We start from the raw sequence: 15,626 nt of genomic DNA, 5'->3' as shown, positions 1-15,626 counted from the left end.
CCACAGCCATGCAGGCTGAATCAGAATGACATTTCCGTGACTATAGCGTTTTACCACATGCTTTGTGGGGACAGTTGTGCCAACATTGCTCATCTGGAGGAACTCTTCCCTGCATTTTCCCTTTCACTTTCTTTTCTTTAGCATGAAAAAGAGGGATTTCTCCTGATTTTTCAACATCTCCCTGGAGCTGGGCCATGCTTTGTTGTGCTCAATTTTCCCCATGAGTGCAGGTTCCTCTCTGCAGGAATATGGTACTTCCTGAGCTCCCGCCGTTTCTACAACGTTCTCACAGTCACGTTCTTCTTTCCGTGTTTTTAGTACAGGATTATTAAATCATTCTCTCAGAGGCTAGTAATGAATGACAGGGAGGGTCACACGTTGGTAGGCTTGAGTCCAAGTTTCCAGCTAATGACTTGAACAGAGGTACAGCAGTTAGGGAAGGTCCCTTGGAGACTGATGCTGGAACAGCAACAGCGTTTTGCTGGGAAACCAAAGGTGTGAGACTCAAGTTGAAATCCACTCTGGAAAAACCCAGTGAGCAGGCACTTAGCTACGAAGCACAGGAGGCAAAGGTGTTGTACTGCCCATCCAGTATTTCCCTATGCTCTTGGCTACTTTTATTTCCTTAAGGATATACCCTTGGAAATTTTATTTGAGAAGGACATTTGATTGCACGCGAAAGGTCTGTTGTTGGAAAGACCTGAAGGAAAGGGTGCACTGACCTGAAGACAGAGACAGAGATAACAGGGAAGTGATTAACTGTTGGAATATACGACCTTTTTCGTCCGGAAATTAAAAGTTGATATTTTCTCTGAAAATCTGCTTAGGTCAACTGCAATTTACTGGGCTCAGTTCAGAAGTAAGAGCAGGATATACTGTTGCCTCACGAATTCCTCTGAGATGAACATGTAGTTCCCGGTTTCATTTCCCTGATGTTTCACATTAAAGATCCACGGTAGTGTCTGATCTTGATCACCTGAAGGATGGAAACTGCCAGAGGATGGGGACGAATCTAGATGGTCATGAAGATGGTTATGAGAAGAAAAGGGGCGCCACTGTCAGTTCCTTCTCGCAGGCAGCACACAGTGCAGGTGGGTTTTTTTCAGAGAGAAAAGGGCAGGTTAAGTTAAATTCTGGACCCTTTAACACAAATTTCTTCTGAACATGCCCAGCAGCCATCAGGGTTAAAACCTAATACAGCTCCAAGTTCTTCCCACTGCATTTGCAACAAGCTGCTCTCTCACATCCCAGGGTCGTGGCTACCCTGGGCCAGCACAAGTCACAGTCGGTTAGGGTTTGATTTTACAAATCCTCCTCTAACCAGAGCTTTCTTACACAATGAATCCTTTGACCTCACTGGGCTCCATGACGCGCGTCTCGGCAATTTTCGAGGCCTCAGCCCCTGACCTGCCAAAAGCATGGGAAAGCAAACCCTCCCCTCAAGGGCATTCCTACGTAGGAAGACCGCGGGACCTTGAACGCTACAAGAAGGCCACAATTTTAACGTCGTGAATAAAGACTCTGTCGGCAGTCAGCAAAGAGCACTCTGACACCTCAGGGCTTTGCTGTCGTCAGTGTAAAATTAACAACATCGTCAGGACAGGCAGTGTGTATCTGTCTCTTTTTATTTCTTTTTTTTGTCCCCTCTGAGTCCCCACTGGGGAGGTTTCATTAAAGCAATGTTAGACCACGGGTGTCAGCTGCGTTTGCAGCACATAATTAGCTGGCAAGGCTGAAATAAGGTATCCGCTGTAACCTTGGCTGCTGGGCTGCAAGGCGTTGTGATCAAATGTTAAGGGAGATGCTGCATGATCTGTGGAAATAATGATTTTTCCCCTGAGAGCCTATGGAAGCTGGTTTTTGGCTTGCACAAGGATTTACGGAAATTACAAGTCTCTAATGAGTGGATCTCAGGCAATAAATCAGATTGGGATCTCCCCGTTTCATGATGCCATGGGCAGCCTGTCTGCTGTATGACCGATGCTTAAGGGAAAACAAGGGGCTGTCCCTGGACACATTCTCACTGACCCCACAGGGAGAGCAGGATCCCTAACAGGAAGCTGAGAAGATTTAAGACCAAGGAAGTGAATCCCTCAGGGCTGTATTCAGGGCACACGTTTCAGAAACCAGCTATTCTTGACAGTCAGAGGTGAGGTTGGATGAGGCTTTGAGCAACCTGGTCTAGTGGAAGATGTCCCCACCCATGGCAGGGGGTTGGAACTAGATGAGGTCCCTTCCAACCCAAGCTGTTCTCTATCATTCTATGATTCTATCATTCTATGATTCTATCATTCTACCATTCTATCATTCAAATCAGACTATCCTAATCTGTCAGCTGGCGTGAAGCTAGTGCCGGCCATGAACACGTCAAAGGACATCTATATGTTATATCCACAGGCTTGTATCCATCTCTACTTGGAGCAGCAAGTTGGACTGGTACCTCCCAAGGTCCCTTCCAGCCCAAATTATCCTATGAGCCTATGACAGGTGGGACCCTCAAGCTGAATTTCCCCCCTTCATGCAGACAGTCGGTGGAAGCTAAGCATGCCCCAAGAACACCAGGAAGGGAGGGGGATCGATGTCCTCCAGTGTCAGTCCTACACAACAAGGCAGCAAGCCTGCGCAGGCTCTGGTCACCACTGCTGGCTACAGAAACGGCATGAGATGATGGCCCTTCACGGCCTCGAAGGCAGTTTGGGTCCTGTACTGTATATCTGTATTGTACAGACCTGAGAACAAATCCTTTTTCAGCTCCTCAGGCTGCTGAGTCTGTAGATGTAGGCTCCTGCAGGATCAGGACTTGCGCGGACATCCTCTGATGTTTCATTTAGGTCCCATTTTATGTGCATCTTGGCTTAAGGATCTTCAAAAGAGGACATGATTATTTTGCAAAGCATTCCCTCTGATGCACTTCATTTTCCTAAATAAAATGGAAGCATTTTACATCAAAAGACACTCTGTAGGTTCATAAGCTTCTTGCTGGTGGTAAACGAGCTCTTGGTATATTGGCATCACTAACTGCAAACTCGCTGTTTATCTTTAAATTGAGGCTTGGTCTGAAATTTCTCTTCAGTTTCGGAAGGAAAGGAACACAGTTTGAACTCTGGTGACAGGCTTTGGGTGAACTCTCCTGACACAGCAGCTGATGGTTAAACAAACAGGACTTCCCAGCGTGAACTTTGCAAAGGAGAAAGTCCTTGTCCCACCACTTAATCAGCAGAGCTGTCGAGCAGAAATCACCCAACGCTCTCAGACCACTTCGAGCTCTGCAGCCTTGAGCAAAATGCTGTATTTACAGCTGCTATCTTGTCACCTTAACCTTTGCAATATGATCGTTTGATACTCAGATGTGTGTCATTGGCCTGGGAATTTATTAGGCTGTAGCCAGGAGAAAGTAATGGGTGCTTCTGAGCCAAGGGAAACAGCTGTTGTGCATGCCAAGCAGCTGATAAAACTGACCTTTGCTGCTGGTTCGGAGATAACTTTTTTTATTATCTAACAAACCTTCTTTCATTACCTCTTCTCAGGTGAAGAGGGAGGTGTTGCTTAGCGTGACTAACATGAACTAACCTTTAACATGCTCAGATGTCACTAAGAGTCATGCAAATTCTTGCTCAGGATGCTGCTTTTCAAATAAAACTTTGATTTCATTAGTTTCATGAACAAATGAACGGGCATCTTCAGTGAAAGCGTGTGTACCCCAAGCCAAGTGACTCACCCTGAGCACTGTCAGGGGATGCCTGGACATGAGCCCCTTCTCCCATTAAGCCCCAGTGCCCCATGATTCATCTTTTAAAGCCTCCCTCTTTGTTCTTTTCATCCAGAGTAGGAACCAATTTAAGGGAATCTTCATCTAAATTCCCTTTGGCATCTTGGCATTTGAGGTCGCGAGAGCAAGGGCTGAAGATTTACAGAGGCTAACCCATGTTGTCTGAACATAGGTCAAGGCAAACAAAGGGCATGAAACGCCAGATCAGCCCAGACAGAACAGGTTTATGACAGAAGCAGCGTCTTATCACCCACCTGATATATCTGGAGAAAGTAAGGAAGATGTTGGCTGCCCCAGCCCTTCTCTAGGGCTAAAGTGAAAGCAGCAAACTTTGAGAACAAGCATCTTGTGTTTAGACTTGTACCAGTTAGACCACCACATACCTGCAGGGTACAGGTGATGCTAATGAACAGGGAAAACGTGCTTATTTCCAAGAGATACGGAAAAAAAATGATGTGGAGAGGAAGGCTGAGATCATGCATGTGTCCCAGTTTAAAAACGCCTGTTGGACTGGTAGTGCAGCCGATGTCGCACGAAGTAGCATGATTGGACAAGATATATTTTCACTGGAAATCTTAAATCTTGCTCACTCATTACTTTATTTCCTTCATAAAAACTCGTTTGCCCAAGAGACGAGGGTGTGGCGCCAGTGCTTTCTTATCATATAGCTTTATAAATTAATCAAAATGTTCCGTACCTACTTTCTATTCCCTCTGCCATGACTATCCAGGTACTTACACGACCTTTATTCTTCTGTTACATAAGGATTTTGCAAGCGTTTACGAACTCACCGACAGTAAACTTTTACCTTGGCAAGGTGAGCGCAGCGGTGATTTTGCATTCTGCTTTTATCAGCTGACTTCAGCCTAGAAACTTCGCAGCCCGGGGTTAATCTTGCATCCCGTGAACTCCATAATCTACGGGCGACGGGTCGGGAAAGTTCACAACCGGTTTTATCCGTGCGGGTAAATGCAAAGTTCACTACTGGAAAAAAACGGCGCTTAACTAGAGCAGATACAATAAAATGAGAATCCTGAAAAGGGCTCCTTCGGGAGCGTTTGGTTGCATAGGGGACACATTGGAAAGGGTAGGCAGCATTTTCTCACCAGCTCTTCTGATTTTACCTTGTTTCTGATGAGCCTGGAGGATTCGTTGCCAGAAGAAACACTCAAAAATAACTACTACATGGGGGAAACTGGCAGGGTTCGAAGTAGGATTGGGTATTTCTAAGGGAAATGAGAAATGTCAGAGCTACCAAAAGTTAAGAGGGCAAAGAGAGATTGGAGGCGTGCAGAAACAAAATGAGATGGTGAAAATTTCACAGGCACCACAGATGCCAATGTATTTTGACCACCAGTAGCAGGATCAGCCCTCTGGGCAAACTGTCTTGGAATCACATGTGGAACAAAGCCCTGCACCTCCCCTGCTTTCCCTGAAGGCATCAGGGCTTACTTGTTACCCAGGACACAGGATGAGGTTGAGCATCAGTCTACTCTCGTATGGCAACTGCTTTGTTAACGTACATGGGGCCAAACTTTGCTCTGACACAGAGATCTTCAGCAGAAGAGCTGAGAGAGCGAGGAGGACCTTCATCTCTGGCCGTTGATTCATGCAGACCTCAGGTGGTCTTCAAGACTTGAAGGTTTCAGCCTTCCACTGGTACCTTGAAGACGTTCAAGCCATACCATTAATGCAAATAATGGTATTTAAGAGGAAATCCCAGAGAGGATCCTTGCTGTTTGCAGTGATCTTCATGATTGCAGTGGACCATCTGTTCACTTTGGGAGATGGGACTGAATTCCCACCACCTGTCACAAGCAGCATCTCATTTGCCACCAGGACCTCCAGACATTTTTCACACTACAAATAATGATGCAGCTTCAGACTTGCAGATCTCACGCTGTCTAACTAGACCAAGTGATCTGTGCATTCCCAGTGCATCTGTAAAGATGTGTAATTACCCTTGAGTAATTTTTTCCTGAGGATATTTCAGGAAGTAAAGCATGGTCCCACCTAAAGCTTCCCTCCTCTGGGCAAATTCCCACATATTTCAAAGGGAGGCAAAAGAAATCAGAAAGAGAGATTATTATTTGTTTAATGAATCTGCAGAAGTGCATTTCTTTCAGGAGATCTTGTTAAAAGTCCCTCATGGAAATGTGGCTGGTGAGTAGGTATTTTGTCAAGTCAAAGGGAAAGAAAAACAGATCGGAAGTCTAATCACATTGAAACCATATGTGTAGCATATGTCAGCAGTTACAGAGAGCTTTAGAAAAAAAAAAAAACAACTACAAAACCTCCGCCTCTGACTTCAAAGGGGTTTTAAAAGGGCCAAAATTTTGATCACTAAATTTCTGCTCATTAGGGAAAAGTCATGGGGATTTTTTCTTCGGTGTGTATGCGTGTGTGTGTCTGTTGTTGTGAATAGTTTTGCTACAGAAAAATAACCAGAGGTCCCTACCATATTTAAAAAAAAAAAAATCCTATCAGAGCTGGCTTCCTCCCCGAGACCCCGCAGATCCCAGCACACACTGAGTGAATCTTTTTACAAGCCACAGCGCTGTTTCAAAGCCTGGCCCCACCTTTGAAAAATGGCTTTATTCAAGAACGGCACCATGGGGCTGTTTCCTGTCTCCCCTGGTTTTAATATAACATGTGAGTTGTTTGCTCTCACAAGGGCAAATGGTCTTTCTATCAGTAGCCAAGGCCAAAATCTTATCACTGGTTGGAGGAGTCAACATGGGCGTTTTCCCTTTACATCTACAATCATCTCTTACAATGCTTCAGTGTGTAGGTTGGTTGTCACCTTCCCTTTCATGGACTTGATCCTCTTCTTTATTGATATGGGGTATCTTTACTGCAGGAGGGCATGAGTTCTCAGCACAAACTGAAGGCGTTGTGGGTCCTACACAAACATGGGTGAAATCCCTGAGCCAAATGCTTGGAGACCCAAAGGCAATCTGTAAAGCAAGGTGGGGGCAAACTCTCCTTAGCTCCTGGCTTAGCAGTCAGCACATGCCAGTTGTGTCTGCCAGTAGAACTTGGTGATAAGGGTCAGGGTTAAGCCCTCCATGAAAGCCTTTGCAGTGCTAAAGCAGACATACAACTTATGATGGCTCAAGAAGGAGGAGGTGCATGGGGAGATCCCAGCTCTCCCATCAGCTACAAGTTTTCTCAGGGAGAAGAGAAACCCCTTTCCTAACATGGTTTTGGAATAGCGCAGACATGAGAGACACGGGGATGTGCCAACATGGAGGTGTTAAAAGCCCAGCAGGATGCGACTCATTGGGGAAACTGGTTCTACCAGGATGGTGTAATCAGCTGAGCTCAAACATAACCCTTTTCCTTCCCACTCTCTCCCACCATGAGGCTCCACTGGGCCAGTCATGTATGTCTGTGGCCTGAAAAACGGTAATTAGAAACCTCTTGGAAAGGAGCTGGTGGAGAAATCAATGTAGTGATGGTGAAGCATCTGCACAGAGTTTTTAGGATGCAGACTGTCTGTGTACGTGCAGGTAGGTGGACTCTGCATCATGAAGCTGTGGAAAAGGGTATATTTGAGAGGGCACACTGGAGCAGGCAGGATGGACAGGCAACAGAAACTGGCCTCTCAGCCACTTCCAAGCCCGCTGAGATGCTTGGCTGAGTCCATATCCTGACTTTGCTGCTCCTCTGCTGAGTAGAAGGTGGAGACACAATTCAAGATAGGGTTCTTAAAGATTCCTAACGTTGCAGGACATGACAGGTTGAGAGGCAAAGCTCAAGGACAGACTTAGGGAGCAACCTGAACATTTGGTTGCTGTACAAACACAGTGTACCTAGCACCTAGTCATGGTGCAAAGGATTATGGTGCAAAGGTTGGTGGGGGCTGATCCAGGGGAAGTTTCTGTTAGACATTGTGGAAACCAATTTCATTTTTGCAGTCCTCCTTAGTGGCAGAGGTGTGCAAGGAAAGCTCATCTCCTGTCTCAGGGGACAGGGGCTGGGAGCAGAGCTCCTGCCCTGTCTCATGTGGCAGTTCTCCAGCAAGCCCCATGCATCATTCTCTCCTTGTTCCATGGCCATCAAATATGAATTCATCCTGATGTCCCAGATAACTTCCCCAAGCACTCACTTACCTTTCAAATTGCTGCACAGCACATACCATAGGAGAACTCCGTCTGATCCTTGCTTCACCCCTAGCCCTCAGTTTTTCTCCCTTCTAGTACCAAGCTCCAGCAGATTCATCTAAAGGCCATGATCTTCTACAGCCCAAAATATGGACTTAGTAATTTTGGATTCTCTCTGCTGCTGTTTTCAAGACTCGTGGGAAAGTCTTCAAGTTGAGAAGCTACATGGAAATGTCCCTGACACCACTGACTCTTCAAGGCAAGATACTCCACCAAAAATGTCTGCAAATTTAAGCTGGTGGCAGACCAGAAGGGGACAAGGACTACCCTTTCGGTTTGTATTAGGACTTGTCACTACTGTTAGTCCTTAAAGCTTGCTGTGTTCCATCAGTGCCAACTCACCCGGTAAAATACATGATTTAAAATACTTAAAGATCCAACTCTTGATCATCTATAAACATTTACCTTCTGTATAGAAAATTAAGGATATATCAACCATTAAAAGCCACTGAAAAGAAGTTTAAAGAAAACTCCCGAGGCTCAAGATCTAGTTGAAGGGTTTTTTTTAAAAAAAAGCCTCTCTTCTTTTTACATTCCTCTTTTTTTAAGGAAAAGCTGTTTTGTGGTAGCCTGATTCGTGAGTCAATGTGCTTGAGAGCTGAACACACTTCAGTTTTGGACACGGTCTGTAAGATTACAGAAAGAAGTTCAAACGAGCTCAAGGAAAACGAGTTAAGGATGATGGCTGTGATTCACATGAGTCCTAGAAAGTGATTTTGCAAGTTTGACCTAGAGGAAGAAGAGCAGATAACGCCATATAACGTCTTCACGTATAGAACCGTAAGAGGAGGGAGAAGGGGTGCGCGGGTTTGCCGTGGCGGATCGAGCAAGGAAAGGGAGATTAAATTTAGCTACCTATTAGGAACAATTTCCTGAGAGTGAAGACAATTAGGCAGTGGAACTGTTTTGCCTAGTGAGGTAATTACTGCACAAACACCAGATGGACGCAAGCCAAGATTAGATAAGTATAGTGGAAAACGTAGTACAAGGTCTCTTCTGATGAGCCCGGAGGGGCTGGCTTTGCTGGCAGAGCGCCCAGACCAGCAGTTGGAAGAAACTTTCCCTGAAAAGTTCTCGAGACAACGAGGGCTTTGCTCAGGCAGCGACTGCAGGAGCGGAGCCAGCTGTCTCGTCAGGGCAGAAAGCATCACACCCCCCTGCCACAAATACCCGCAAAAGGAGGTCTGAGGCAGCTAGGAAATGAAAGTAGGAGCAAATAAACTGAATAGTTGCACTTTTTTTGGGAGGATGGGGGCGACTATTCTTATTTAGGTTCCTTAAAGCCCCTTTTTGTTCCATATGGGACTTGTGTGTTTCTGCAGTTTTTGATTCTTATTTTTGGTTTGTTTGGTTTGTTCTTTTTTTTTTCTCTAGCCATTGACACAAGTGGAGCATTTGCAGAGTTTGGAGCCAGGACTGCTCCCAGAGCAAGGGGACAGATTTTTGGAAGAGGTCACAGCTGATTGCTGAACACTTAAAAATCCAGACTGCTGCAATATCTCGCAGAAGGAGGAAGCACAGCTAATCCACATTATGGCTACTTGAGTGCTTTTCCCCACAGTGATGTAAGCACTAACACGTAAGGGACAGAGACCTTAAAATAATATTCACACCCACCCCGGAGCCTGCCTGCCCATAACAACACCAGCACACTCCACCCTCCAACCTACATAACAAAACAAAACCTATGGCTCTCTCCAGTTGTCCGTGCGATGCTTCATCTGTATAATAGATGTTTTTATACATCAAAATGAAAATATCCATAGGAACAGGCTATTGGAGCCATTTCCTGGCAGGGTAGGGCTGCCTTTAATATCTTCATGCCCGCCTTTTCCAGTAACTCATGGGATGGGGATAACCCCATTGCGGGAGGAACTCTGCCTTGATGGAGGAGTATCATGGACATGGATTCTTACCCTGAATCATTAGGTTTAAAGTCTCTTCGAAATATCTTTTTCTCTGCTATGACAACACATGGTAACTCCTCTTCCTGTAAATAGGGTAAGGGGATGGGAGAAGGACCTTGTCTGACTGGAAGACAAGGCTTCATCTCAGCAGAAAACCCCAAACATGACCCTGCACCATGGCTGAAGTCTGGAAGGAAAAGGCAGAGTCTCTTTGGACTGGAAATAGAACATCATGGAGGCATGGTGCAATGCTTTTGGGGCACCCAGGGAACCCATCTGGGTACCACAGAGGGTAACCTATCCCTGAGGCTGAGCTCATTCTCAGGTGTCCCCATGGAAGTCCCAGATGGGCAGCAATGACTCCTCTTGTTCAGCAACTACTCTATAACTGGGGCAACCCTTGACCTTACCCTGATATAACTCAGTTAGAGGTTGTCCCAGCCCTAAAAACCTGGACACGAGATGATATGAAAGACAGAGCAGGTGTAGGACACCTGCCCACCATTGTAGAGGAAGGATGGGTGCAGAACAACGCCCAGTCTCAGCCCTGCCAGGTACTCTCGTTAATGCAATATGTTGCCAGGTGCCACTTAATCAAAATGTTGTGTTGTCCAAAGGTTTTTATAGCAGCGTGTTTATTTACCGTACGGGTAGAAGAACTCCTGTATTCATCTACCTGCCTCTTTAAACAGGCGCAACCCTTTTCAGGGAGGGGAGAGAAGGCAACCATTCCTCCCCACCATCATTGCTGTTTTTAGGGAAACTCCTCCAAAGAGGAAAAAGCCACTGCTGAGCCAACACAATGAAGGATGCAGAGCAGCCCAGGAGGCAGGCAGCCTATCATCACCCTGACTTTATCCCTCCGTGTTTGACATGGAGTTTGGAAGCAGAGGAGTAGAAGCCCAGAAGATGGATGAGCCCATTAGAATGGGCTTCTAGTAGAAGCCCAGTTGGATGAGGCTTTGGGCAACCTGGTGTAGTGGAAGGTTTCCCTGCCCATGGCAGGGGGGTTGGAACTGGATGATCTTTAAGGTCCCTTCCAACCCTAACCATTCTATGACTCTAAGATGTGGCTGGAGTAATAATTACAAGTGGGAGGTTGCAGCACAGCTGCCCTATGAGGTTTTCCACCAGAGGAGAAAGGTCAGGGCCATGTTTGCCCAAGGACCACCCTCTTCATCACTGTACTGTGCCTGGGCTCTTCCTTCTCCTCCCCAGTTACTCCAGCCTGCTTTGCACAGCAGACAGGTCGTAGAGGGTAAAGGAAGGAGCAGGACACAGACTCTCAACGTTCCGTACAGGTTGAGCTTTGCAGGCAGACCAAGGACTAATGGAGCTGCCATTGCCCATGCCAGTCTCTTGGTGGTCAGCAGGAACCTTGCTTCTACTAGCTAGTCATGCTCACCACTAGGTCCTCGCAGGAGCCATACCAGTGAAGGCAGGGTAAAAATCCTCCAGAAGCACCAAAGTACGTCCTGAAGCCACACGAGTTACACCTGTCAAGTACAGTTTGGCTCCTTGTCTCCTTGGCTCTTGGGGGCTCCTCACCTGCAGGACCTTCCTGGGCTTCCAGCTCTGCCAGAAGGACGGAGACCATACTTGCCCCATTCTGCTATGGTGTAAACCAGAGAGATCTTCCATTAATTCAGTGAAGTTGCTCCACTGTCATGTTTTGGCAGGTTTTTTGCATTAATTTATCTGAAGAAGAGTCAACTGTGGAACCAGTCTCAGACTGAGACGCTACACTGCTATATCTTTTGTGCAGTAGCATCCAAAGATTTGCACATGGACACTATCCAGTCTGTGGACCAGAGCTGCATTTGGGCAACCTTCAGATCAGCTTGCAGAAGGCTAATCTCCCCTGGTCCTGGCAGTGCTGGTTACAGCACTAACAGGCTGTTGACCACGTCTAACTCTGGAGGATGCTTCTTCCCACAGTCCTGACATCCCTTTATCTTCCACCCTCAAGCTCAGAAAAGGATGAAAGACTCCTGTCATCACCTATGGTGCAATCACCAACGTTCCTGGGATGTCAAATGGCTCCTCGGAGCAGGATCTAACCAGTGCTGTCTAGAGCAGCTTGCACCAAGTATTTCATGGTCACTGTGTTGCCCTGGGAATGCAATCCAGCCTCGCCTCTGCTGTCTCTTCTGCTCCTAACTATGGTCTGTTCAGACATCTCAGAGATATTTTTACCATGATCCCAAATTCCTTTCCTGGCTAGTAGCCCACTCTTGACCTTCCTCCTGTAAAGCAGATGTTTCCCTCTTGGGTGCATTAGCCCCAACTGTTTCAGAGGCTGGATTCATCCAGTTTGTCTGCACTGGCTTTCTGCTGATGGACTTCCCTTGAAACCAGTGACGTTGCTCCTCTTTAAACTGTTCAAAGAAGTAAGGGTTATGTGACTCCTGTGGCATTAAATCAGGTTGAACACTCTAGAATAGCGTCAGGATAACGTGAGCTCATCTCGCAGCCCCTCAAAACCCATACTGAACCTTATCCATGTGCTGAGCAGCCCTGGTGCCTCCCTCCTGCCCATGACTCTGCCATCCCTTGCCTGGGATACCCAGGAGGGGCCTGCGTGAAAGGTCCCAAGGGCCTCCCCAGTCACCTCCTTTCTGTGGTCCCTCCATTTCTCCTATGCCCCAGCTCACCATGCAAACCCATCATCCTACATGAAAGAAAAGTGACCTGCAAGACGTGGGGTGGTTCTTTAATTGCTGCCTCATAAACCTGTGTTTGATTTCACTGATGTAATACCCATAACATAAGCCTAGCCCTTATGTACTCCTTTGGGACATGTAGAAGACTTGTCCAGGCAACGTTGAGGCAAAAACGAGGAGCAAAATCATGCGTGCTCCCGAACACTGCAAAGTCATCCTGAAACTGATTACAGAAGGAAGCAAGAAGTGCTTGTTCGTCGTGGCTACCGTCCATCAGCGCTACCCTGGCTCTCGCTAATCGACAACCCAGGCAGGCTGGATCGGGCAGGTTAGGGGAGTTCATGATGTGAACTTCTACCTAAGCAAACACGGGCTGTGATGAATAATTAACAGGAGCTGTGACATTGAACTGTCCTATGAAGGGTGGGAAGGAGCAGAGACAGTAAGGAGAGAATATCAGGCTTATAAAAAGCTTTATTTTCTGACCTTGACTCTAAGCCTGGACTCCACCTCTTCTGCCCATCTCTGATCCAAGCAGAAGCCAAAGCTCTCCTCGCAGGGATACCACTTGAGGAGACAGGCAGAAGGGGTTTCTTGTGACATGCTTTGCAGGGCATCCAGTGGGGTCTGCATATAGCCAGGTTTGCCTTCTGCAGAGAGGCATGAAAAGGGGATGGAAGGATCCTCAAACCTGAATTAGGCACTTATTTACCGACTGCTGTTGGGATTGAATGTCACCTTCATTCCTCTAGAGACCTTTATCCCAGAGTTGAAGTTCCTGTCAAGATACAGGCAGGAGGTGTTTGCTGAAGTCAGCTCTGACAGGCTATTGGCATGAGAAAAACGCTCTCTGCTCCAGCCAAAACCACCGAGTTGAATATTTTCCCATCGCGTGTATTGTGTCTTTGCTCCGTTGACTCAGAGCCACATTTTCCACCCCAGCAGCAGGAACAATGTCCATCAACCCCTTCAGAGCAACCTGTGCACCCCTGGTGAAGTGACCGCTATGGTTTGGAGAGCCCTGAAGCTTCCAGAAAGTGTTCACACCAAGAGACTGGTGTGGTTGAAGGAGGTACCACCCAGCACACCAGCCTAGCTCTCTTGATGCTAAACAGGAGCTCACACACTTACCTACTCTCATCCAAACTGTTCAAGGGCGAGCGTGCTTCTCACCTGTGTCTCCAAAGGCCATGTCCTGGGGGACCAAAGAACAGGCAGGCTTTGCAGCTCAGTAACCAGAGACTCCAGCCTGCAGCTTGGTTTGTTTTTTTTTCATGCACACTGCTTCTCCCCCAGCTTACTCCAGGCACCTTCAGCAGATTGTCACGGACATCTTTAACTCTTAAGGCTCCTTCTTTTTCTTTGAGGAATGTGCTAAAAGTGAATCCAAAGGCTCCAGCAGCAGCACCAGCAGCAGCAGCTCATTTTCCCTGCCCAGAAAGGGCTGCTGATCATAGAATCGTAGAATCGTAGAATCATAGAATCATAGAATCATAGAATGATTTGAGTTGGAAGCGACCTTAAAGATCATCTAGTTCCAACACTCTTGCCATGGGCAGCGACACCTTTCACTAGATCACATTGCTCAAAGCCTCATCCAACCTGGCCTTGAACACTTCCAGGGATGGGGCAGACACAACTTCTCTGAGTGACCTGTTTCAGTGCCTCACCACCCTCAGAGGGAAGAATTTCTTCCTTATATCTAATCAAAATCTCCCCTTTCAGTTTAAAGCCATTGCCCCTTGTCCTATCACTACACAGCCTTGTAAAAAGTCCCTCTCCAGCTTTCCTGTAGGCCCCCTTTAGGTACTGGAAGGCTGCTAGAAGGTCTCCCCGGAGCCTTCTCTTCTCCAGGCTGAACAACCCCAATTCTCTCAGCCTGTTTTCACAGGAGTGGTGCTCCAGCCTTTGGATCATCTTCATGGCCCTCCTCTGGACCTGCTCCAGCAGGTCCTTGTCCTTCTTATGTTGGAGGCCCCAAAGCTGAACGCTCTGATGTTACGTGGCTTAACCCTTCTCAGCTCCAGGGTAGCCATGCACATAACTAGAGCCTCTGTGGGGTCAAAAGTGGTTTCTATGTTCCTTTGATGCTTTAAAATCTGTGTATCAGCGTAGCTGAGCAGCATGGTTCTTAGCTCATGTCTGTCCTAACACACCAGGTAGGTGTTTTCCTGCCATCTGTGCCCAATCCAGCCTGCATTTCTGGTCACGCTTCCCAGGGCCGGTCTGCACAAAGTGCACCTGGAGATGGGATTTGGGGGAACCATTTTTGTCCAAAGGAGAGGGTAACTCTGTAATTTAGCATTTTGGCTAATCATTGCTGCAGTAATTAGTATTTGCTGGTGAAAAGCTCATATTTAATCTATTTATCCCCTTATTTCATTCATCAGTTATTTCATTCCTTCAGGCTAAAAATCTTATATCTGCTCCAGCATTTCATGATGTGTATTTTCAACTCGGGTATTCGAGTCTGTTCCTCTGCCCGAACAAGACAGTTTTCCTTTCGGACTGGGAAGGACCAGCCATGGCTCTTCCCAGATTTAAGAATTTGAGATTTTCCAATATTTTCTATAAACAAAAACAAGACCCTGGTGTAAGAAGTTGCTAGTTTTTCTCATAACGCTTCCATACATGTGGAGCTGTATAGATTAGTGAAGTGTTTTGATCTTGTATTACTCAATTTGGTTTATGCAGCCAAAACCAAGTGAAATCACAACTGCTTGTGCTCTCTCTCTCTTCCTCCCTCCATCTACCTCTGTATCTATGGCATCTGTGCCATCTTTGCAGTAACTGAATACCTTCCCCATAAATCCAGTGCAACTGAGAGGTCCCCAGTGAGCTTCCTAGGGCCTGTGGAAGGGTTGACAAGGTTAAAACACTTTCTGTGGTTAAGTTCAGGTCTTGGATTTGGACATTTAATTTTCTTCACTTTTTGACGTTTTTTTTGGAGGGTAAAGTCAACCTACAGAGTATGGGAGAGTTTTACAGAGAGTATGTGTCAGTCCTTAGCATCGTACAGATTCCTGGGGGATTTTATCCAAGATCCTAAACCAAAGTCATTGCTGTTGGTTGGATGAAGCTGTGGCTGGTGGGGAGCCCTCCAGTGTTGTGCCTGAAGACC

The sequence above is a fragment of the Tauraco erythrolophus genome, chromosome 1, assembly GCF_009769465.1.
Source record: "Tauraco erythrolophus isolate bTauEry1 chromosome 1, bTauEry1.pri, whole genome shotgun sequence".
Taxonomy (NCBI): Eukaryota; Metazoa; Chordata; class Aves; order Musophagiformes; family Musophagidae; genus Tauraco; species Tauraco erythrolophus.
This window is presented reverse-complemented; position numbering follows the sequence as displayed.